General features: G+C 31.3%; 1 long non-coding RNA gene across 1 annotated transcript; it reads right to left on the reverse strand.

Moving 5' to 3' along the window:
• Positions 1-276: 276 nt before the first annotated feature.
• On the reverse strand, positions 277-7,614 carry LOC142330163 (uncharacterized). Its single transcript, XR_012757712.1, has 2 exons — positions 7,353-7,614; positions 277-1,248 (listed from the first exon to the last, which is right to left on the reverse strand). It is a non-coding gene; the product is annotated as an uncharacterized LOC142330163 (long non-coding RNA).
• Between the last annotated feature and the right edge of the window lie 19,870 nt (positions 7,615-27,484).

A 27,484-nucleotide genomic window follows, 5' to 3' on the forward strand; every position in this document is an offset into this window, starting at 1 on the left:
TGGGAGTTAAGTAAAGGAGTAAAGTTGGTGGTTTCTCATGTAATTTCAGCCGGGAAATAGGATAAAACAGGTCCCAGAACTGGAATTCAAGTATTTTTTAAGATATCCAACGTAAAACACAAAATTCCGTGTCGAAAGACAAGTTTTTTTATAGGTTTGCAGTACAATAGCTTTGTTAAATAATTAATAAATTCAAAAGATTTAGTAACAAAACTCGTGCAGAATTTAATTCTGAGAAAATTAATGTAAATACAGCCAATAAAAAGCAAATAAAAATTTAAAAAACTGTTTTTTTATTGAAGCAAAACAGACGAAAATATACAGAAAATCTTATTATTCTGCCCACATTATTGGATTATTATAATATAATATTAATTTATTATTTTAATAACTAATATTAACTAACTTAACGTAACATAATATTTTATTCTAGAAATTTTTTGGGATACCTAAGTAAATATTTTTAACTAAAAAAATGACGTATATTCAGAAATTTCATAGAATTTTAGCCCACTTGTGGTAACAGTTTATTCAAGTAGTTGTTCTGAGCAAATCTTTTATCAAAAATTTCTCGTTTGTATGTTACTTACGAACCGATTTTTTTTAATGACGGTATATTTAAATTAATAAGTAAAAATAATTAATTATTAAAATACTAAATAAATTAAACCTAGTTCAGAAATAAGTCATACGTAAAAAGTACAATACAATACTATTTTGAATCTTCAAATTTCGACTTTTTGAATTCGGCTGAAATTAAAAATTAAGAAGCTTATTGTTGTAAATCCGGTGCTGATTTCAACAATTAGAAATATAAGATTTCATACAATTTTTATTTTTAGCGTTTTTTAGATCGGTTTTAAAAAATTATTACTATTTTTTACCTGTGTTAATTGAATACATATCGTTAAACTTAAGGCATAAAGGCATGTTATTACTGTTATATATACATAACAATTCGACTGTCTATTAAATGAACGAAATTAAATTGTTAAGATTAATCTGACAATTATAACTAGTTTCAATATGAATGTGACAATGTCACGTTCTCTTTCATTAAACTTCTCCCACTCTAGAAGGGCCTGCACAATAATATCTTTGTCACACATAACGCACGCTTGAAAGAAGACCCTCTCGTCGTCAGATTAAACGTCTGATATGTTTGATATAATATGTGATTGTCCATTCCACAATCGGCCCATTTCTTCATACGTAAGATAAAAAATATAATTTTTGTGCCAGCTGTATCTGTAAAGAAAAAAAAATACATGAGAACTACCCACAGTATATTAAAATAATAAATAATTAAATCCTTTTTTTCATATAATTAGCCTGTATATTTTTTCCTTTGAAAATAAAAAAGAATTCCTGGCCTGTTCAATATAACATTAAAAAAATCTGTTCATTATAATAGTAATATATACATTAATTGCAATTAATGCAATAATGCAATTAATTCACACCAAATTTCAAATTTTAATTTACTTTAAGTCATACTTGGCCTCTCCACTATTTAATTCAGGTTTCGAGCCAGCGGAAACGTGGTTTCACACAGTTCTTTTGGTCTCTGCATCACTTCGCTAATGATCGGCGCGTTTACGCCCGTCCTTTCACACATTACATACAAGTTTACGGTTCTTTCTACCTCCACAAAGACCTCTTTTATTCTCTACTCACGCCGGGGATCGCGTCGATACCATACAGATACCGAATAAAAGCAACGATCACTGCCGGGCTTAACCAGAAAGTGATTATTTTAAAAAACGCCTAATGAAATTTTATTACGGTCGAATCCGGGTCATATGACCCTTCGGAAGGCTTGTCGAGCTGTATTTCTCTAAAATAACTGTCAAATATGCTGCATTAGTTAAACATTAAATCCGTATGGAAGTACAACCTTGAAAGAAGTGAAAAGGAGAAGGTAATTCTATCTATATATGGCAACGAGTTGTGATTATGATTTCTCGGGAAAAGACCGTGAAAACAAAATATTTTTCGAAGTGAGAGAGTTATTCTTTGTCGAGAACTAAATTCTCGCTGGAATTTAAATATTTTTACATCGCTAAAAAACAGTTTAATAAAATTTTATTTAATTATTTATTTCTACTCGTTAATTATTAAAAACATTTTAGGAGATACAACAACGTTTTTATTCTTCAAAAACGATATTTTCAGTTCAATAATTTTGAAATAAAATTTTACTGGCAAAAAGTTAATATAATTTTGCTCGTATGAAGAAAAACGTAAAATTTTTTACTTTTTAAACTGACCGTTGTAGAGCGATGGCAAAAAACACAACACTGTTCAATATAAACTGTACGTCCATATTTCACTCCGAGTATTATTGAATTATATTTCAAAAAGTTACACTATACAGTTTAAATGTAAATCCTTTGTACTCGGCAACATACTTCATTTTATAACACTCAAACAAGTTTAAAAATCAAAATCTTTTATATTTATAAATGTTTGTTTGTCCCGTATCCGTTCCTATACCATTCAACCGATTGCGATGAAACTTTGGTGAGTTGTAGCGTGCACGCCGCAAAGGTTACTATATTAATTTGGACCCGCTAGGTGGCGCTGGGGTTGGAATATTTCGAAAAATTGTATTTATGGTCCGATTTGGCTCATATTCAGAACATATATAAGTTACGTGAAAAGAAATATTTTTACGAAAAATTGACCCTCTAGGTTGCGCTAGAGTTGATTTATTTAGAAAAAATATATTTATGGGCCGACATGGCTCATACGAGTATATACATCGAGATATGACCCTTCGGTCATATGACCCTTCGAAACAAACAAAATAACAAATATACAGACAGACTTTCTTCATCTATATACATAAAAGGTAATGTTCGTATGTGTAACTAAAAAACTACTGGACCGATTTACGCGCGGGGAAAAAGGGAGAAGGGAAAAGGGAAAAGGAAAAAAATAAAATGAAAAGGGAAAGGGAAAACGGAGAAGGAAAAAGGGAGAAAGGGTAAAAGGGAAACGTTAAATTTTGTGAAGTTTCGTAATGCTCATTTTTTAAATGTTTTGTCAAACTTTCAATTGTGCTCATTTTATCTATCTATATATATATATATATACACACACACACACACACACACACAAATGTAGCAATAGCGAAGCATTGCTGAGTCTGCTAGTATATAATATATACTAGGAGGCAACAGTCTGGGAGGGTCTGGGTCTGGGAGGCAACAGTTGTCGCCCCCTGAACCCACGGGGCCCAGGCGAATCCCGAAGCCGATCTTGGGGCTTTCCGGGACCACGGATTGTACTTCAGGGCCAGAGAGCTCGATTTACTTGTCCTTCCCGTAGAGCTTGCTTCGCTCGCTATTCCCGTCTATCCATTTTTTTTTTTTTTTTTTTTTTTTTTTTTTAAGGGCTCATCCCCTGGACCTCCACAGAGTTCATTAACCTCATGCTTGTGAGGATAATACTGATAAATAACAATTGATGTATTCGTATTATAGAACCTTAAAAAACTAAATTAAAAAATACAGAATAGTAGTAACTACTGTTACCTAAAGTACACACACATTTAACGAAGAGAAATTCAATAAATTTCCGTTGCCATGGTGACAGAAATATAATAATGATGTAAAAGTATTAATCTGTTTTTTTTTTTAATGAATATTTTAATATCTTAACCTCCAAACGGACTAGGGCCCCGTTCTACGGCTTAAAACTTTCCCTGGATAACACGAATGGTATCAAGCAAATTTGAAAGCAATCGGACGGTTGGTTTTCGCATGATGCCTGAACAAACAGACAGATAGACAAACTTTCGGTTTATATATACGATATATTCGGACTGGTTTCACGAAGAATGTAACAAACTTTCTGGATATGTTCTACTTGGAAAAAAAACAAGAAAGTTCATGTAACATAGATATAAAACTACACTTTTGGGACCTACTTTTTTCAATTTTTCAAGTCAGATTTCAGATAAAACCACTAAATTTATCACTTAATTTAGATCCCAAGAATTATAGTCTGGCTTAATTGGACTGAGGCGCAGAAAACGGGGCGAAATCTTTCGCCAGCCGACACTCGCTTACGAAACGGTTTCGAACCTATGTTTATATAAACTTTCTTCTTCATTTTCACCAGTAGAATGTGTTCTGAAAGTTTATTAAATTCTTAATGAATATACATACGCGTATATAAATATATACATTCATCATAGACTTAAGATTTATTTCCCTACAAAAAAAATAACGCTTTGAATTTACGTATTTAACCTTAAAAATCATCAATAACGATTCAAATTTTAACCTACTTAAAATTATATATATGATGATCACAGGTTATTAAAAGAAAAAAGTAAAGAAAGAAAAAAATAATGAAGTAAAAAATACGTTACTTCATAAATCAATTTTATCGGATGTCTCAGAATAATAGGCAATATTTCTATTCTGTTAACATTCAATTTGTCATTTCAGGGACGTTAAAATAATTTATAAAATAATCACGGACAATACTTACATACAAGCGTATTATTATTACAAGTGTGTATTATTACACACGCGCGCTCACAAAATATACATATAAAAAATGAAAGTTTTTTCAAGACCATTATATTCAATTTAAAGATGATTTACTTTTCCGGCTGTTAAAAAAATAGACAAGTTAAAGTATTTTTGATGGTCAAACAACGACCGTCTTCAAACTCAAAAAGATTTTGAGCGCGATCACCCGAACTTTCCAGCAGTACCATGACGTATGACGTTTGACAATACAGTGTCAATATTACTTGGGTAGGCCGCAAACCACCTTCCGTTGCCAAAATGTAGCTCCAGGTTGGGGAACAATAATTAGTACTGTTCACTTACCGGCATTCCAGTAGTAAATCAAAGTGAAACATATAATCAGCACGCCCAACCGAGGATCGCCTTAGCCAACCTTCTCTACACAGGTGGAACTCGATGCCGAAAGGAAAGGATTTTGTCAAGAGTGGATCCGGTTTGGAACTTACCGATGGCTTCGAGAGTAGCCAAATCCTACTCCGGTGGAATCGCTCTACGATGAGAACCGACCACTACAAACTGAATCAGCCCGAGGTGGTCCCTATCGCGGAGCAAGGAGAAGCCATCATTTATAAAGCAGGCTGACACACACGAGACGATTCGATCGTCGCAGAACCCAAAGACAAAGTAAAAGTTAATAATATGTCCATCTCACTAACAGCCTCCCAAAATATAGAAAATTTCGATCAGTTTTTGAACACTGGTAATAACAGCCGGTCGTATAACAGAGCAGTATGTTCTCGAAATTTAGTCCTCTGTATGAGACAGGTAGGGGGAATTTATTTAAAAAAAAAGAACAAAATAATTAAGGTGGGCTGATGGACAAGCAAAGATTAAACTCCATAGTTTCAGATTTATATTTTCTCATAGACGGTTGATTTTGTTATCAACGATCGAATGGTTCAGTGAAATTTGACGTGATGTTATCGCTCGTATTTATCGTTTTACTTTACATTCAACACTAGAATTGTCAATCAGATATTGACAATCCCTTTCGGCACGCCGGAAGGCGGAGGTAGATTTCATCGGTGCTAAGTACGGGATAAAAAAGATTTTCACCTTAAAAGTTAAGAAAAACTTCAAATTTACTCAATACGACAATGGTTACACGTGAAAAATGTTTAACATGTTTAGCATACGACAAGCCCCAACTTCTTACGATTCCAGAAACATATTCGTCAACCCTTGTCGTAACGGTTGATCATATCAAAAATTGTTTCAGACAAAAGTTTTAGGTAATGTTTTGATGTTGTGCCTATTAAGGGACGTATGATTTTTTTTTGTCTTCGAAACCCCATTTTTTCCACTCCCTGGGCCAACGGCTTGTGACATCAATAGACTTTACTTAGATAAGTTTTAGGCCGTTATCCAAAGAATAGTAGGAACTTTAAACTAATTCAATATTTTACTTAACAAGAAATTTATAGAGATATTTTGTTTTTTTGAAAAAAGTCCCCCTCATTTCCGCCCCCATGGTCTGATTTTCCCCATTAACGAATCAACCGAGATTTTGGGTCGTTATATTTTATGTATAAATTTGAAAGTGATTGGCGGAAAATTACGGCAGTTATCGTGTCCACAAGAAAGTAAAAAATATATATATATAAATGTATATATAAAATTTTGAGCTGACGGTTGTTTTGGGGTCTGGGGGATGTGAAACGCGAAGATATGTCGAAATTTTCCGGAAGTCGAATCATAGGTAGGTTTCTTATGAAATCTACCAAAAAATCCCAACCGACTATGTTATGTTTTAATCTGTTTGAGTAACAAAAGAAAAAGAAAAAAGTCAATTTACAAATAAAATAAAAGTAAAGTAAACGATATTAAAATCTTAAAATAACATTGAATAAATTAATTATAAAGACGGTATGACAATACCACCAACAACAGTAAAAAAAAAAAAAAAAAAAAAAAAAAAAAAACAGTTATAAAAAAGATCACAAGCACATTACAAGAATGACCTGAAAGAGAAATGCAATTTCTTCATTTATTCACAAACATAATACAATCTTAGCAAAGTAAAGAGAAAATATTGTTAAGCTTAATCCACTTCATAATTTGTTTAGGCAAAGATTTAATAATATTAATAGTAATAAACTGTACAGGATGAGATTAATTAAATTGATTCTAATGTAGAAAATTGTCTTCTGCACACAATTAGATCAGTGCGGGAACAACATAAATATAAGGCAAAAGCAAATTATACGAACTAGTGTGTAGACAAAAAATATATTTATTCTTATTTATAAAAATTATTAAATTCTTCAGGTAGAGTTGTTTAACAGTTATAACATTAAAATCCTCAAAACGTTTATCGCTAGGGCATAGCCGCGGTCTACCAAGTGCTACCTTAATAAGGTTCTTTTGTATTATAAATATTTTATTAATCTGCACATCAGACTTTTATTCAATACTGGAGATCGGATCGAGCATATGCATAATAAGAGTGTTAATGATGTCAATTATATAGAACTTAAAAATTAGATGCTTCAAATTATTATACATATTTATGCGAGTGTCCCATTTTAAATATGGATCAATGGATGATCAACTCCCAAGTATTTGATTTTTTTTTTTAACTCTTTCCAAAGAAGTACAGTGGCACAATGAATGTCTCGATGCACAGATATTTAGTTTTATTGAGCTCACACAGGTGGAAGAATGAATTTTAATGATATTATAACAATATCTGCCGCAGCGGTTATCCATTTTTATTCGGAGAGAAGGTAATGTATATACTGTCGCGTGTTCGCGGCTCGATCAGGATTTTGAGAGATTGACAATTGAAAACGTTTATATAATTACAATTTATGGAGGCTTGGAGTTCGATGACGGGTGATCAAGGGAGGCCAGCTTCTGGGGTTGGGCGGCGGGGGCTCCTCGGAGTCGTCGCTCGTCGATCGCTCTCTGGGGACGCCTTCCGGTCACACGGATTCGGATAGTAGAGTGCCTGGGTGATCATGCAGGGGCTGTACATACCATATGGGTTAGATCCGGCCCCTGCATGGTAGAAGGGGAGGTTTTTTAGCGGGTGAGAACCCCGCACTGCCATCGGTGCGGGCCTGATGGCGGCTGGCAGAGCTTTTTCCTCCGCTACGGAAAAAAAATAATAAAAAAACAATAGTAATAAATCGTGATTACATACAAAACAGAATTTAAAGTTATCGTCAGGATTTATTCACAGGTAGATAAATAATGAAAACCAGAATTCAGTCCCATCGACAAAAGACATAGCATAACCACTAGTCTTGTATTAACAATAGTACAATAGATAAGACAAGTATAAAGTTCTTTCCCGCAAATATCTTCGCTGTTCACAAATAAAACTACCCTTATAATTTATGAATGAACTTTAGTACATTATCTCTTTCACTTACAGGTTTACAGTAACTCACCGAATCATCTCTTGTTTTCTGAAACAAGAGATGATTCACGAACAAGAGATGACTCGTGGACAGTGGAGTCATGTACTGTCTGTCCACAGTGGAGTTATTTGTGACCTCACCTTAATCGCGTCGAACGTGTAAGCCTAGAAATTCATTTTTTCACGATCTTCTCGTAGAACACTCTCGTTGACTGACATCTCCCAGACTGATGTCGTAACATCTCGCTTAGACTGATTCGCAGAACTCATTTCAACTGGTCTTCCCCGGAGTATTTATATTCCTATTCTCTTTACCTGTCGGACCGGACCCAACTCGAAGCGTGAGAATGATCGTCCGCACTCAAACATTCCCATGAAATTCCTACCCTGGTCCGTTAACTCTTCTCACGGAACGACATCTGTTTAGGTGTGTCAGTAGGCAGTATTAAAAAAGACGGTTGTTAAATGAACTTGTTACTTTTACTAAAAGGGTTTCTTTAGCCTCTTCCTGGATTCCTCCCATTATTATATTTTCTATTTAATCGGTAGGAATCCGTTACTCAGGTCCGTTATACCGGTCTTGTTACAATACTTTTTTATAATTTAGGATGAGAATATATTTATTAAGCCATGACTGTACTTTTATTAGTCCTATTTTGGCATAATTTGTAACCTCTCCCCACGAAGAACCACAGAAAGCAAGTACAGTGTCATCAGCAAAGGAAATAATTTTACGACCGACCAAATTTAAATTCATAGATTATTTATGTAAACAGAAAAAGTATCGGTGACAAAACAGTGCCCTGGGGCAGTCCAAAATCTGATAAGTTTTTTTTTCTAATTTTCCCATTTAATGAAAGGTACTGAGTTCTAGATTCTAAGTAACCTGTGAACAACTTTGACGAAACACCACGAAACCCAAACCCCTTTATTCTATAATTTTCCTAATAACAAGAAATACGGAATAGTATCAAACGCTTTACCAAATCCAAAAAGACTGCCAAAGTCCTATTATTACATCTAAAATTATCATCTACAATTCTAATGAAGTCAGTTATAGGTTTTTCAGTATTCTAATCTTTCGAAATCCAAATAGATTACTTTTTATTAATTTATGTTTATTTAGATATAAAACAACAAGGAATTTTATTACTCTCTCCATTATTTTTGTTAGGTTACTGAGTAAGCTTATGGGACGATAATTTGAAGGAATCAGTCTGTCACCAAACTTAAAAAGAGGAACTACATTGGCGACTTTGAATTCAAGAGGGAAGTGCCGAGCTCTAGACATTTATTTATGATAGATGATAAGGGATTAGCAATTAAAGGCGGAATTATTTTTCAAACAGACTCCACTCACCGCGTGAATACCAGTAGATTTATTTTTAAACGAATAAATTAACATCATTTCATCACTTCATTTACATCAGTGGGACGTAAGAAGAATAACCTCAAAGTAATCAGTAATTGTAGGATCAGAACGGCTAATATCTAACAGATCTTTTGAATTATCGTTTAAACGTTTTAGATCGTAATTCTTCCCGGCTTGCGTAAAATATTCATTTAAACACAGGATCAGTATCCATACGCACTGGAATATGTTTAATATCAAGCATCTTATTAATACATTCCGAAGTTTTTTTATTATTACCCTTACACGATAGGAATTTTTGATAATAATAATTTAGTTTAGTCAATTTAATTAACTTATTAAGTAGGTGTATTACTTAGAAGGTATTTGTAAAGACATTAATTGAAATTGAATATTCTTGAGTAAATTAAAAGAAAGATTAACCAGAATAAAGGAGCGTTTAGCTCATTATAAATAGAAAAGAAATCGGATGTACCCAAGTACTGACTAGTAGCTGGTCACTAAATTAGTTAATTAGAAATCAGGTATTTAAACATTTTACCATTTTTCTTAATAAAAACTTAATAGTTGGGAAACCTTTTATTTAATTTTTTTCTTAATTTCATCGCATAAATTTCAAGGCTTGAATGTGTTAAATGAAATATTTTTAATAGTATGAAAAATATCAAATCTGGTTTCGAACTCAAAATTTTCCGGATGAAAAACGAAGACCATCACAGAATGAACAAAGTTTCATTGTTGAATAACGTTAAAAAACTAATATCTAATCGCCTTTAAAATTTTTAATTTATTAAAAAATTTTTAAGATGGTTATTTACTACAAAAATATCAACGGTTACCCCCTTCTTGAACAAAATTTAAGGTAGGGGATAACCGATATTTATTTGATTGGTTGAAGGTCATGCATGCTATTTCTACCTCTCTTGAAATAAATTTTAAATTCATCCTATCATTTATAAAGAGGCGTGTATTAGATCGTAGTTGACGATCGGAAATTTCACTGTTTAGGTTTTTTAAATTAATTTTATATTTTCGTTTGTGATTGTGTAAAATATCTGTCATTTTTGTTCAACAATTATTTTTTATATAATAACACAAGTTTAAATACTCATTTCGTATTGTTTTACTTGGAGTGAACCTTATCAAGATTCTATAAATTGCTACTTGAATTTAAGCCGATGAAAGTTTTTGTTTGTACGTAAGCTGTTTTTAGTATTTAAAAAATTCCAAAAATTATCTGATCAGGATTAAAATAGGAATCCCTTACAAAAAAAATACATAAACAGACGTCCTTTCTGGAACCGAATTACTAGGCGAGGTTGTGGTTGATTTTTATTTTTAGCTACGTAAAAATAGAAGTATTCAGGAAAAGTTATTTTAATCAGGATTTAAATAAACCAAGATTTAAATTAACCCGCGCCACTGTTAAACATAGCCCTGCACTACATATAGGTTAATAAGTCTATTTCAAGTTCTTAAAATATTTTGTTTCTTTATTTACAATGTCTGGCCAGATAGACCGACGTATTTACGCAAGTTACGTCACGGATTGTCTAGTTCTCGGCTAGAATCACGTGTACGTCACAATGGAAGGCATGCGCAATAAACAAAAACTAAAGTAACTCTGTACAAAAATAGTTTCAACTACTATTAGTAATAGTTGAAAGTTCATTCAAAAAACTTAGCTTTCAGTTAGGTCATCATCGTCAGCTGTAAGGAATTTAATAAAAGCAGTTGTTCTATATATAGCGTGGCGCTTAGAATTATGATCGGCATTGATCTTAACTTTATGTAAAAGTTTTGAATATATTATCGTATAATTTTGGAGGAAATTATTGTTTCCTCTGAAACTATTATATTATTGATGCAAATTTTATTCAATAAAAATTGATGTTACGTGTTATTATTATATCACAAGCAAAATGTTTTTGGTTTTGGATACCGACATCAAAAATATTTCCAGATATAGATGGTTTTTTGTATAGTACATGTAGTACTTTCGCTTTTTGTAGAGTATGGGAATTCCGATCAGACTCGGTCTACTTAGGTACAGTCACTACATAAACGGGCGTCGATAGAACAAGGTTGGAAAAGAAATCCGGAATATGGTACCAATCGATCCGTAATTATTTATATAGTATAAAATAAAATAAAAAATAATTATATAAATACGACATATCCTAAAACGATTATTTATTTATAAAATAATAAACATATTGTATTACTGTAGACAGATCACTTGGCGTGTGGAGAGATAGACTGCGTACAGGCCGGTTCAATAGTTAGTAGACCTTTCCCACCATCGGTGAGGTGGTTGTCATGTTAACAATAATTATAATGTTTTAAACTGAGAAACCTACAGTTATTATTTTATGGGAAAATGTTGTACGACTGCGCCTTATATTGTAAGTATTTAGTCAATTGATTCTCAAACTTGTTCGCCCACCGCCCACATGAGATCAAAAATTTTGTAGCGCCCCCTAAAATTTTTAAACTTACCATTGTTAAAAATAATAATTACAATTGCTGATTTTAAGATGCGCTCTTAAAAACAGCAATTGCAATTATCTTTAAACGTGGCATATCCTATTCTGATTTAAAACTTACAATTAAAATAAGAACAATTAAAACGCATATTTAATCACATTTGGAAGTATGTTTATTAAAATAAATTTCAAAAATTACTATTGTATCTAGATAGTTATCTAACTACAATAATGATACCATATTCAATTTAACAGTATAATAATTAAAGTTAAGGGGGAATTAGCGTAAAAAAAATAATTTTTTTGATAATTTTGGCTTTTTAGCCTATTCGATTCTCTGAAAACTACTCTTTTGAATGGTATAACCATTATTATTACTTTATTTTTACAAAAAATTATAAAAAATATTTATTTTGTATTAGGTTATCATGGAAACACAGGTGATATTTTCAGCGGAAAAATACATATTTTCTTTCTGGTTATATCTCAAAAACTACTTAAAAGTACAAAGATAATTCTTTCACCATTTTAAACAGTGCTCTTTTCTATAATTTTTTAACCCCCGGAACCATCGTTAGGTATTGCTTCGGAGGATAAGATAAATGACAAGTAGCATGTGAAAATGTCATGCCTGACCTAGATTCGAACCCAGAACCGCCGAGACGCTACCACTCGCGCCACGGAGTCGGCTATTTTCTATACTTAGATCATATATTATTAGTCACTAGGTTTCGTCAGCAGTAACTTTTTTTTTGTCTTCAGTCATTTGACTGGTTTGATGCAGCTCTCCAAGATTCCCTATCTAGTGCTAGTCGTTTCAGTAGTAACATAAGAAAATAATTTTAATAACAGCTGATGTTTGTCCCTGCTCGAGTTCGTATATTTGTTGGTTAGTTTACTCGTCATATTTATCTGAGTGATATTTGAAATTATTTATTTATTGTTTTTGACTAGTTTATGTGTTATTTGTTGGTATAAATTGGTATTGTCTATGATTATTTCGTAAATTTTATTTGAAATGTGTTATGTCGTAGTGACGAGTAGTAAACTGTCAGTAGACTATATTTTGTTTACGTTTATCTAATTTTTTTTTTATAATGGGAAATAAGCATAGACTGAGAAAAAAAATCTGGACAAACGAATAAAAAACTGTTATATTTAAAAAATAAGTAAATAAAATAACAGTACAGTAAAAAATCTTACATAAATTAACAACGAAAGTATTCATAAGAAGTCCAGCCTTCATATATTCAACGGCTGTTTTCCGAAAATATGATTTTTAAGTAAAAGAAAAATCCATAACTTTAGTTCTATTAAGGATAAACGCATGATTTTTTTTTTTAATTGTTCAGAATAATGTGCTTTAGTGGTATCTGTATGGTGATTCACAAATTCCAGACCGAACATTTTTTATTGAAGGGAGAAGTTAAAAATTATTTATAAAAAATGAGAATAATTTGTAAAAATTCATATAAAAAATATGCGATACCAATGCCACTAGTACATAATATTTTAAATAATTAAAAAAAAAATCTTTTAATTATCTTGAGTAGAACTAAAGTTATGATTTTTTTCAAATGAAACACGGATTTCACCACCATTCCTAAATTAAAGGCGTTGTGAGGGTGTGTTAGGTTGCTGAAACCCTTTAAAAAATTCATCAGACACATTAATTGTTGAGACATTAATGACAAATTGTGAGGTCTTTAATGTAGCGTTGCACGTTTTGGATTTTGTTCATTTTGTGCCGAGATATTGAAATATTTAATGATCGAGACTGTAATCTGATCTGGTTAATCTGAGACATAAAAAAAAGAAATTAAAGCTATAGTCTTAAGCTTTTACACGATTTTAATGTAGTTTACTGAAAATATTTCGTTTCCTTCATGCGCTCCGGAACCACCGTAAGGGGAATTACTTCAAAGTATGAAATATAGTCTTGTAAAGTCTCAGGTCGACCGTTCTTGAGATGTGTGGTTAATTGAAATCCGACTACCAAAGAGCACCGGTATCCACGATCTGGTATTCAAATCCGTATAAAATAACTGCCTTTACTAAGAATTGAACCTTAGAACTCTCAACTTCGAAATCAGCTGATTTGCGTCGACAAGTTCACCGCTAGACCAATACGGTGGGTTATAACTACTATTAATTTACAAACGGGTCTGTTACTTTAAACTATCTTTTCTAGTTTTTCTTATGGTTGTAAAATAAAGTTCTTTAGGAACAAAAAATAAAAATCTGAGAGCAGTAATGTTTATTGTACTACCGGTCGTATTGATAGAAACTAAAGGTGTCACTTGAACTGTCATCTGCATGTCGGTGCGCGTGATATTCAGATATGTAACAATATAATCGAATCATTAAAGAAAGAAACGAGAAACTATTCTTGACTCCTTATTTCCTTAATAAGCAAAGCATATTCGACGGTTATAATTTTAAAGAATAATTATAACTTTTTTAATAAATGATTATGCGACCGATATATGTCAACATTTTTAATTAATAAATAAATTAATTAATTACAAAGCTACTATTATTTAAATAAACGTAACGAACACGACAAATGAAATATTCTCATTAGAATACATGCAAGCGTACTAACATATAAAATAATAATGAAACAATTACAGCAATACTACAATGTAAATAAAAGTAGGTGAAATATTACTGAAAAAAAAAACTAGGAGAGCAAGCAAACATATATTTTATTTCATTTATTACTTTTTTCCTTTCTTTCTTTTCTCTATTTCTTCCTTTATATTTATTTATTATATCACTCTTTTTTTTCTTTTTTTTATTTTCTTATTCGTACAATACGAAAAAGATCCTAATTGGAGTTTTATCAAATCGCTAAGCTTATTTTAGAATAATAGTAGTGAATGTGAATGCGAATATTTCTGAATGTAATCCGGATTATTTTTCGAAATGAATGGTCTAAGATGATACAGATCTGAGATTAAATAATAATCTGTTAGACAGAACATCAGGGAAGATACATAATATACGAAGGATACTTTTATCCTTTTAGACTAAAAATTAAAAAAAAAATAAGCTACTCATATTTGTAAAATACATCAAGAGAGAAAAATATATGTACCTATTTTAATTTTAAACATAAATGTACATTTTTATCAAAGAAAAAAGGATTTAATATTAACGATATTGATTCTGTTCGTAGGAATAATTTTATCGTTTAAGAGTTCAACGTAATAAGAAAGAAAAGTTTTAGACTATTTGAAATATAGTTGTCGGATATTATATACGTAATATATTTTTCGTTCAATCATTCTGTCATACAGAATGAGATTAGTATGTACATCTTATGGAGCAATATACAATACGACAGGGCTTTGGCAAATAATGATTGCATGTTCACTACAATTTGGGAGTGTTCTACCCGGTATAGCGATAACGGTGTCTTGTTGTCATGACTACAGCCAATACTTACGAGGAGTTTCGGTTCCCTCTCACCAAAATCTAGCATTTATCCCTGAAAAGTATAGGAGTTCATATATACATATAGGGAAACTTATTCGTAATATAAAGCAATTTAAGAGTAAAACGACATCCACCAGGTTGATCTAATGGTGAACGCATCTTTGCAAATCAGACGATTTCGATGTCGAGAGTTCCAACGTTCAAATCCTAATAAATGCAGTTACTTTTATACGGATTTGAATACCAGATCGTGGATACCGATGTTCTTTGGTGGTTTGGGTTTCAATTAACCACACATCTTAGAGATGGTCGACCTGAGACTGTACAACACTACACTCATACATATCATCCTCTGAAGTAATACCTGACGGTCATTCCCGGAGGCTAAACAGGAAAAAAAATGTAATACGACAGAAAGTACTTCACAACAAAACTCATTGAGGTATATGGATTTCAGGTCTTAAAAAATAAGCACGAACGCTTTTGCTAATATTAATCTCGAAATTACTTTTTATAATTATACGCTTATGGGAGTGACCCGATCGATTAAATTAATTAAGTACAAAATAGTTTTGCTATGTTTAACGCGCATTAATCTTACTGCTGTACGGCATAATGTAGGTCCATTCTCTACTTTTTTGATTTAGCCTCCAGAACCACTGTAAAGTATTTTACTTCAGAGGATGATATGTAAGAATGTAGTAAATAAAGTATAATCGTGTACAGTCTCAGGTCGACCGTTCCTGAGATGTGTGGTTAATTGAAATACAACCACCAAAGAACGTCGGGGTCCACGATCTAGTATTCAAATCTACAAAAGTAACTACCTTTACTAGGAATTAAAGCTTAGTATTATCGACTTCAAAATTGGCTGATTTGCGATGACGAGTTCACCATTAGACCAACCCGGTGGGTTGTTTTAGATCGATTTACGTTGTAACAGCTGATCAACAACAACAGAAATAAAACAAACCTTAGTATTGTATTTATAATATAGATTTTATTTCACGATGAAGATATTAAATAAAATAATCAATTATATAAATATTAATATGAGATAGTTCAAAACTACAGTAAATAATTATAGGTTTTTAAAAATATATTACTGTTCCGAGTTTTTTTCTTAGTATGTTTTTTTAATAGATTTCCGATCTCATCGTGTACATTTTATAACATATACTGAATATTTTGAATAACGTTATTAAGAAGGTAAAAAAGAAAAAAGGTAAGCGTGTATAATGGCGTAATGAAAAGACTGCTGCGGTCGAGACTGTGACTAGACTCTCTTGTGTTATGTACGTCGTTCCCGGATTGTGCCGTGTGAGTGTTAATCAGAGATATACATCAGGTCAATAACCTCTTTAATACTCCTCACGTTCTCTTTCACACACACATATATATATATATATATATATATATATATATATATATATGTAATATACATGACATTGGCCTTGTCGTTAAAACAGAACTGCAGTAATAATAATACTAAAGCATTGTTCATTAACCATAATACTGGTGAGTAAAAGGTTTATTATTTTTAAAAATAGACTTTTAGCTATTTTAAAAATGCAATCTTATTAAATCGTGAATGTAATGTAATGTATTCTATTGAATTGACTTCAATCGTAGATTACTGGTAACGAAATTCAATCTTTTTTCAATTTCACTTAGGTTCCTGCCTGATTCTAGTAAGCTAACTGTAAAAGCTTGTTCTTGATGTGTTTCCGTACAAAGCAGCAATAAAATAACTATTCAATTACTTATTAAATTAGTACTAATGCTTGAAAATAATCCAAGTACTTTTTTAACGGTGAAACAACCAAAAAATTGAAATATTTTTTAATTAAAAAATGATTGTTATGTAATATAATTTTTTAATATTAATTTATATAATTAAAAATTATCGTAATTATATTTTAAAATTTAAATAAATATAAACAAAGAAAATATTACTTTTTATTAAATCATATATATATATATATATATATATATATATATATATATATATATATATAATATATAGGACTGTCATAACAAATTTTTATTTTTACGAAATATTATAATCTTATCAGCATTTCCTGGTTCTCCGTTTTCATTTGTAAATTATACACGATTAATAACAGAAATAAAATGATTTGTTAAATCATTCTTGTATAAAGTTTGACGTCAACGTACAGGAAATTAATTTTTTTTCAGGAAGAAAAATAATTATAAAAATTTAAAATCTTATTTTTAACCGACTTTAAAAAAGAAGTTTATCAATTCAACTATATTTTTTTAAATGTATGATACACAATATTTCCGACGTTAGTAAACCGACTTCGATAAATCTTTTTAAATCGAAAGAATATTCTTTCAGAATGATGCCATATAAATTTTTAACCAAATCCGATGATATCTTAGGAAAAATTCCAAAAAAAACCGAACGGCTCGTCACGCTTAGCCAATGACCGCTCGTACACTACAAAAGGAGGAGATTTTATAAAATAATTTTAAAAAAATAAAAACAAAAACAGATTCAAAAAATAACAGTAATAAAATTTTACAAATAATTATATTTTTATTTATTAACTAAAGTAAAAGTATTTACAACAAATGACTATTTTTGAATTCTGTGCCGGCCAACACAAATTAAACAAAAACTTACGTAAAGTTAGTATCTCAAACGACCGCTAGGCGGCTAATCGGGATTTCCATATGTAAAATGGGATGTCAAGAACATACAAGAGAAAGCATCTCACCATCATTCCTCATCTTGAGTTCATATATACTTTGTGATAATAGATCTACCTAAGCATCTATAAAATAATGTTATATCATATTTTTGTATGTGGCACTTTATTCTTATATTAATTTTTGTAGATCTCGTTTTATTGTAGTAAAACATATAAATTCAATTTTGCATTGTTTGAAGTAGGATTTCTATTATATAGATCGCAGGTTTTCCTTTTTTTTGTTTAACTTGTGTTGGCTGGCACCGACTTCAAAAATAGTTATTTGTTGTAAATACTTTTACTTTTAGGTAATAAATAAAAATATAATTATTTGTAACATTTTATACTATTATTTTTAGAAGTCAGTTTTTATTTTTTATAAATTATTTTATGCAATTCTTATTTACTATTAGCTAAATAAAACCAAACGGAAAGAATCTTGTAACCTTATATTACAATTTTAATCGATAGCATACTTTTCTTTCGATAAAAATGTTGAGCTAAGTGATTTTTCATGAAAATAAATAAAATAACAATAAATTAATTGTCATTTTAGATTTCCTACACCTATTTTAAAAAAAATGATATGGACTCTACATGACTTCCTTGTACGCCTATTAAATTTCATATACATATTATTAAAATTACATACATTTTTATATCACTAATTACTTATGATTTTTTTCAATTTTTTTTTTATTGATATTGTATGCTTGGGCAAGATATTTATTGTATTTTTTTACAGTCAGAGGTTAATAATTATTAATAAATCAGTGTATTTAAATTTAAAAAAATGAAATGAAGTCAAATTTTAACCGATGTGCCTTTCCCTTGTAAGATACAAATATTTCATTAATTAAAATTTCATTTTTAATGAAATGTGTTTTTAACACAAAACATCTATAACAAAAAATGCATGTTCATAAACACAAAAATAAGACATTATAACTCAATTATCCGACCAGAAATACTTTACGCATGCGAAACCATATTTGGACCGTACCAGACAAGGTTTACCGACAAACTGGTAAAGATTGAAAGACAGATTCTACGACGATGCATCGGGAAAAACATTAAAAAAGACGGGATTTGTAGAATTATTCCAAACGAAGAGATTTACAAAACTATCATCCCGATAACTAATAAATTTAGAAAGAAGAGAATTTCCTTTCTAGGACATATTTTCAGAACAGAAGAGACCAGACTTATCAGACGGATAATCGAACTTTTCTGGAATAAGAAAAGCAGACCGAACCGGTTATACGAAGTACAGAAAGACATGGAGGAATTAGACGTAACCCGTGAAAACCTAAAAACGAATACCGGAAACTATGAGAAATTAAAAAATAAAGAAACAAGATTCCTATCAAAACCCAAGAAAACAATAAGCCGGGTGTACTCTGAACAAGAAAGGGCAAGAAGATCTGTAACACTTAGAAATTACTGGCAAAAAATAAAACCTGAAAAACAACAAATCAGCAAGAAAAGAAAGAACTTGCCAAAAAACAAAAAAAAAAAAAAAAAAGAACTAAGTGATCCATTATGGTCTTAAAAGTAATAAAAAAAAAATTAAAAAATTTCATTTGGCTATAACTCTGGAACCGATGAAAATAAGTACTTCTTATGATATATCGTTGAAAATCTTCCGACGGGAACTTATTACTACAATAAGAAAAAGTCCGAAATCAAAGTCTTTTGGATTTTGGGCTTCTTTTGACACTTTTAGTAGAGTAGATTGCAATCAAAAGGGGAGGTGCACAACTAGATGTTACAACAGTCCTAAATACAAAATTTCAACATTCTACGGCTAATCGTTTTTGAGTTATGCAAGATACATATGTACAAACGTAAAGACGGATTCACGGATGGTCAAAATGGATATTTCCGTTGATATCTGAAAACCAAATTTTTTTGCGATTACAATACTTCCTTTACTTCTTACAAGGAAGTAAAAAGGAAAAGTTTCTCTATTCGACCTGCATGTAATTTTATAAGTACGTTGAACCCTATTTTATCAAAGGCCGGTACTATTTTACCAATTTTTTTCTTTTGAAAGAAATATTTAATCCCAGATACCTTACATGGAAGAATTTTTAAAAAAGCAAAATTGTTTGTGTAATGTAACAATATTTTTCTTTTATCGTAATAATTATTAAATACTGATATAAGTTTATATGAAAATAGAAATTTTCAAATTAAAAATTATTTAATTATTAATTCAATGATTTTAAATAAAAGGCGAGAATTATGACAAATATTTTAAAAGAGCATAAAAAAAAATTTCAGCTATTTAATGTTTTTTTTTTTTTTTTTTTTTTTTTTTTTTCAGCTACCTTCAAACCACTGCTCAACAATGAAAAACTAAAATTAAATTAAACAAACCCTCTTATTTCAAAATAATCTCTCAGGTTGTCCCATATAAAACGCAACCCAACCTTATATTGGTAGGTATTGAAATAATAAAAAGGCATGAGTAAATGTAAATGTAATTTTTATTATTACCATCCATTGCCTTACATTTAGAGTAAATGTTGGAAGTGGCCGCCATCTTCTTGAATACAAGCTTCAATTCTTTTTACAGCGTTTCTTGCAACTTTTTTCAAAGTTTGTGGCTGGATATTTAATACAGCTTGTTCAATATTGACTTTTTAATCATTCAAGTGTTGGCGGTTTGTTGCTGTAGACTTTTTCTTTGACGTAACCCCGTAGAAAAAAATCCGCCGCAGTCAAATCTGGAGATCTTGGTGGCCACAAGCCTCGATCGATAACACGATTACCAAAGAATTCCTCGACGAAATCAGAAGTTGAACCTGCGTTGTGCGATGTCGCACCGTCATGTTGTAGCCGGCAGTGTCTGTCTTCCTCTTCCAAGAGTGCGATGAACTGAAATAAATATCCTGATATCGTTCTGCATTAATGGTGTACTCGAAAAAAATAGGACCGATTATTTTCTTCCGCGATATCGCGCACCACACGCCCGACTTCTGCGGGTGTAATTGTTTTTCGTCATAAACGTGGGGATTTTCAGCGCTCCAAATTCTACTGTTTTGGCTGTTTACGTAGCCATCCAAATGAAACCGTGCTTCATCTGTGAAAAATAACGAATCTGTGAAAAAGTAACGTTAATTTCCTCACGCAGAAATCGACGGAACCGTTGATAATATTGTAGCCGTTTTTCTTTGTCGAGCTCAAGAAGTCGATGAACCGTTTGAATGCGATAAGGTCGTAATTGTAATCGTTTGGTCGCCCGATGAACAGTCGATTTAGACAAATTAATTTCAGCAGACAAACGTCTGATCGATTTATTTAGCGAGGCGAGTAATCGGTCTTTGATTTCAGCGACTGTATCTGTATTCAACACTGACGCAGATCTTTTGTGTTCCTTGTTATTAACAGAACCGGTCTCTCTTAATTTTGCAACTAACCTTAATGCTGATGTTTTGTTAGGAGCCGGTTTATCTGGGTACTTATGGCGAAACAAATTTTGCACTGCAACCGCTGATTTCGTACTGAAGTACGACTCGACAAGGAAAACACGTTCATCTAGCGAAAACACCATCTTGTCTCTAGCAATACTGAACAATGATTGCATTGTTGTTACTATCGATAGTGTTCTACTGCGTCGCCGCGATATTCAGATGTTGGACGAGTCCATTTCAATAACGAGTAGGGAGTAAGCTTGACTTTTGAAATTTCATGGATGAGTGATTGATGGGTTGCGTTTTATATGGGACGCCCTGTATTTTTCGGTGTAAGACTATACCACATACTCCCGAGCTCCTAAGGAAAGCAACTTAAAGATTTTGATGTAAAAAAATTTTATGCTGAAACAATTCTGACCAAATTTTCGCTAGTTTTAAAAGTGGTTTACAATATAACCCAGGCAGTGCATCGTACCGAAAAATAGGTTGTGTTAAGGTAGGAATATTTGGTAAATTTTATTTTTTTAATGTTTTTCTTTTGAGTAATTATTTAAGAGCATTTTCGACAGGTTTTTCAACGGCCTTTAAAATTACGCGTGATAATCATACCCTTTTCAATTAAAGATTTTTTGAATTGTTCTCTCATGGTTCTCTCATTGTTCCTGCTTGATTGGGGTATGTGATGATCTTATATGAAAAAAATGTCGTTTAGAGAAAGAAACGTCTAATAAATTAAATTTTTCAATGTTTAGTAACTGAAAATCTGTTTAACCGTTTTTTTGTCTGATGAATTAGTTTTCCACAAAATTTTACAACAAAGAAGCTTGTGCAAGGGAATATGAAAACGGAAATTTAAAGCGTATGTAAAATTCCATGCCTGAACGGGATTCGAACCCCGGGACCCTCCGGATGAAAGGCCGAGATATTACCACTCCGCCACGGAGCTGATTTTGCCTTCCACGCAGAAAAATCAGATTCATAGTTTGTTTATTTATATTTTACATTTTTTATAATTTATATACCCTGATGTTAAACTCGCTTGAAATTCATGAAAATTATTACGATAGCTTAGAGCATTCTTAGATTACAGAAAGCCGTAACTTAGCTCGGTATATCTCTATAAATCTTTTCTAGTTCTTTATCTAATATTTCATCCAGAAGCAAGTTTCTCGCTTCTATCTTTCTTGAGACCAGCATATTGTTCCATACTGGCTGAATATTTTTCTTTTATTCCGACCGTATTTAATGTAAAACTGAAACTACTAAAATTGATTTTCAAAAAATCTTATTAAAAAATAATACCTTTTTTTAAATTTCAACTTTTTGAAAGTTTACGCTATATAATTGGCTAGTAAGTTACTGAAAGTTGTATTTAATTTAACAATTTGAAATATATAAATTGTTAAATTATATTTATACATTTATTAGTTAGATTTGTACGGATGTATTATTAATGTTTAGATTTAATCTTCTTAACAGTCATTTACTGCAAACAGTCGTAAACATCCTACTGACATGACGTTTTATTTTATTTAACGTATAAATTATTTTAATAATTGAAGTTATGAAAAGAAGTTTTAATTTCATTTTAATTATAATCATACATATAACACTATATGCAAATACAAATTCATAATTTTAAATAATCCCTGATGATGGATAAATGACTCTGAAAGCGCTTAGATAACACATTGAAGAAAAAATTGTTGGTAAGTGGAAATATATTGTTTAGACAAAAATATTAATGTTTATTTAATTATGACATTTCATCATGAATAATAATTCAAAAACAAATTACTAATTATAAACAAAATAACGAAGTCATCGAAAGCGCACAAATGAGATAATTCATATAGAAAAAAAGCCTGCAGTAACAAATATACGAGTAGATTTTGGAATTGAAAAGAAAATTTAAAAAAATATTTGTATGAAGCTTTACGGTAGTGAAACGTGGAGAAAGAAAAAAAAAGAATAGAGATGCCTATAAAATACGGTATTACAGGAGAATATTAAAAGTTAGACGGGTCAATAAAATATGAAATGAGTATGAAGTTAGGCTTGGGATGAGAATTTTTTTTGAAAAATTCTCTAAAGAGGTTAAATAGGGGATGGGTAATACATTAAAATATCCAGGTTTAGTTGAATAAAAATATAAGTAAATACTTTAATTAAACCCCCTGCAGGTACTCGTAAAAATAAATGAAATATACAAGTTTATGGAAATATATACAAAAATCATTTGTTTAACAGACGAACGTTATGAAATAAGAAAACACATTACACAGATAAACTAAATGAAAAGCCGTAGTTCAAATATAATGCGCTTTTTAAAATTATTCTAAGCAGTCCCTACTTGTTTTCTTAACAAAAAAAAAAAAAAAAAAAAATTACCGCTTAAACTGAAATCGCATTGTAAGTCAGCAGAGTAGTATCACTAAGAATGATCATAATAATGAATGAAAATATTTTAATGTATTCATTTATAAAGCCACATTTATTGCTTTTATTATTATTCATTCTTTTTTTCTCTTTTAAGTGCGTTCACACAGATCTCTGCTTCGTTAGATGGCATGTCAGTATAAATTTTGGGTAAAAAATATATTTATTTATTTCAACCAGATTTTCCAGCTGCTGCCAGATGAGGGTGTTGTGTGTAGGTAAATTCAATTACTGCTACCGGCTTGCCAGGCCTGCAGCTGCAAATTTAAGTGTAAATGTACCGTAAATATGTATTCCTGAACAAATTCAGGACGACCACTCCTGAGACGTGTGGTTTATTGAAATCAAACCGGCAAAGAAGACCGGTATCCACAGTCTAGTATTCAAATCCATATAAAAGCAACCTTTACAAGGACTCGAACCTTAGAACTCTCGACTTCGAAAATCAGTTGATTTTGCGATGACGATTTCAATCACTAGACTCATACCCAAGCAGTACCGGTCTAAAACCGGCGGGTTAAAATATATATCAGAGATGAGAAACATATTTCTCAATTTTTTTATTTTTTAAATACGCTTTTAACCCAAAATGTATATATTCATACGTTCTGACGAAGCAGAGATAAAAAAAATTAATAATATTTTTATTCGTATCGACAAAGTACGCACCGCATTTGACATTTGTGTCCCAGTACTCTTTAAACCTCTAACTGACCTTTTTCCTGAATCTTCTGTTACTATCCTTTTTGGTTTGCAGTTTGTTCTTCATAGAAAACCCTCTTCACCAAAAATTATTTACAGTTTTTCTTGATCGCATAATGGCAGCATAAAAAGCTCAACAAATGAAGTCCCTATTAGATATTCTTAATCCAAATTAAAAATAAGAAATAAAATATTTATTATGTTTAATTTATTTAATATTATGTTTAAATATTTATATATTTAAATCTATGCCTTCAGCTTAAAAAGAGTCGATCACTTAATCTCAATCGATTACTACTTTCCTGGCTATATGTAGCTATATAGTATTACTATAAAAGGGAATATACGTTAATCGGAACAAATTTAGCATACCGGCCGGGTAATTTGTGCAGAACATGATGTTTCATAACTCCCTCTAAAAATCTGGTACAATGATTTCTGTATATAGAACATTGATGTCGTATAATTTTAGTCGTAATCGGTCTAGGAGACAGGGAGATCAGGATCATATTAGTCCCTTTGTCAAAGTTATACTTCGAGGGTGTTAAATTTTTTTACCACCTTCCTTAAATTTAATTCTCCTTAAATAGGTAAAATACTTTCTGATATTGTTTGGTTGTATTCAAACCCATATAAAATGGTGGTGACAGGAAACCTTTTTTTCCTTTCTGGCTCAAAGTCGTATTAATATAGGAATAAAATAATTACATTACATAAAATGTCACTTTAGTTATATATTTGGGTAATTTAGTTCAGCGTTGAGGGATTAATTCATAACTATAGAGCTACACTACAAGAAGAAAAGATGGTAACCGGTCATGGGGTATCGATTTTTTTGAATTTTTCGATGTTTCATGTTCCAGGGATCCCAAAAATAAAAAAACAATGGGGAGACTTATTCGTTTGGAAGTAAGTACGTTGGCGTTTTCGAAGCTTAATAACTTTTAATTGGATAAACCAATTTCGATGATATTTGGTACAGAGTACAGAGTATATATGCGATATTTTGTTTTTAAACGTTTGGAGTCAATTTTCTCTAAATTTTCAACATAACCTCTTTAAATTAAGCTCAGGACACGCTTACATTCTTAGTTTACTATTTAAAAAACTTTTGCCCCAAAATTTTCCCCTTAACAAAAAATTGAAAAAAACTATCTTTTTTATTGCATTTTTTTAACCGATTATTTTTTTTTATGTCTTCTTAAAGGTAGTAGTAACGCAAGTGATCCAAAAAAAATACTTTGAGGGTAATATTGGGTGTGCAGAGCTGACAAAAATAAAAAATATCGATTTTATTTTTTGTAATTTATTAAACTTTTCTCATTTCTCACTATTTTCCCGCTGTATACAATAAATAAACAATACCGGGAAAGTATTACGCATAATCTTCTTTTTGTTTTTAATCAGTTATCGTTTAGTTTGATATTTTCACACTGGTTTGACCAAACCCACCGGGTTGATCTAGTAGTGAACCCGTCATCGCAAATCAGCCGATTTCGAAGTTGAGAGCTCTAAGGTTCAAATCCTAGTAAAAGCAGTTCATTTTATACAGATCTGAATATTAGGTCGCGGGTACCGATGTTCTTTGGTAGTCTTTTCTTTATTTTTCTATTTAGTAATATTTATATTTACTACGTGGTTTTGTGGATCTATATATTTACGTGGTTCTTCCGGAACCACGTAAAGTATGATTGTAAATCGAGTGTAGTCTTGTACAGTCTCAGGTCGACCATTCCTGAGATGTGTGGTTAATTGTAACTCAATCACCAAAGAACACCGGTATCCACGATCTAGAATTCAAATCCATATAAAAGTTGCCTTTACTAGGGTTTGAACGTTGGAACTCTCGACATCGAAATCAGCTGATTTGCAAAGACACGTTCACCAATAGATCAACCCGGTGGGTGTCGTTTTACTCTTAACTTGCTTTATACTACGAATAAGTTTCCCTGAATGTATATATGAACTCCTATAGTTTTCAGGAATTAATGCTACATTTTGGTGAGAGGGAACCGAAACTCCTCGAATTGGCCTCGTAGCGTTTGGTATTTTCTTTGGTAATCGGATTTCAATTAACCAGACGTCTCAGGAATGGTCGACCTGAGACTGTACAAGACTACACTACATTTACATTCATTCATATCATCCACTGAAGTAATAATAGATTGCGGTGGTTCTGGAAGCTAAACAGAAAAAGAAAGACTGGTTTGATCAATTAGAATGAAATTTTGTACGATTACTTTTGAATATGAGTCATCGGTGCAATTTAATTTTAGTTACAATTAATCAAAGGGGTAAGGCATTCGTTTTTAAAGCGGGCGATAATGCCCGCTTCTGGGCGCTGGAGATCTTCAGCGGTGCGGTAGAAGGCCCACAGAAAATTGGGGTCGTTCAGGAGTTCTAGGAAGGCGATGCCTGATTAAAAAATAACGGCAAAAATTTTTTTTCCTGATATTTCAAACTAAAATTAAATATCTACTACACTAGTACAAAAAATTAAAGGACACCTATATTTTATGAAATCAGCTGCATCTTATTGAACGCGGCGACTTTCGATTGTTTTTAAGTAAATTCGAGCCTGATATTAACAAACTCATTAAAGAGCATCAGATTCATCCTTCACATTAATGTAAGTGTAATTTTTCAATCAATCGAAAGCTTTGTTTTAATTATTGTATTGTTTGCTATAATGTTTATACTATCACTATTGTTGTTACATAACTACATAGATACAATTGTAATTTTTTTGAAAACAATTTTAATAAAAATACTTCCAAATATGATTAAATAAGCGTTTTAATTGCTCTCATTTAAAATGTAAATTTCATATCAGAAATAAGATATTCCACGTTTAAAAACAATAATTGCAAATGCTGTTTTTAAGAGCGCATCTTAAAAACAGCAATTGCAATAATTATTTTTTACAGATGGTAAGCTAAAAAATTTTGGGGACGCTACAAAATTTTTGATTTTCAATGTGGGCGGTGGGTAAAA

Source organism: Lycorma delicatula, chromosome 9 (assembly GCF_047948215.1).
Source record: "Lycorma delicatula isolate Av1 chromosome 9, ASM4794821v1, whole genome shotgun sequence".
Taxonomy (NCBI): domain Eukaryota; kingdom Metazoa; phylum Arthropoda; class Insecta; order Hemiptera; family Fulgoridae; genus Lycorma; species Lycorma delicatula.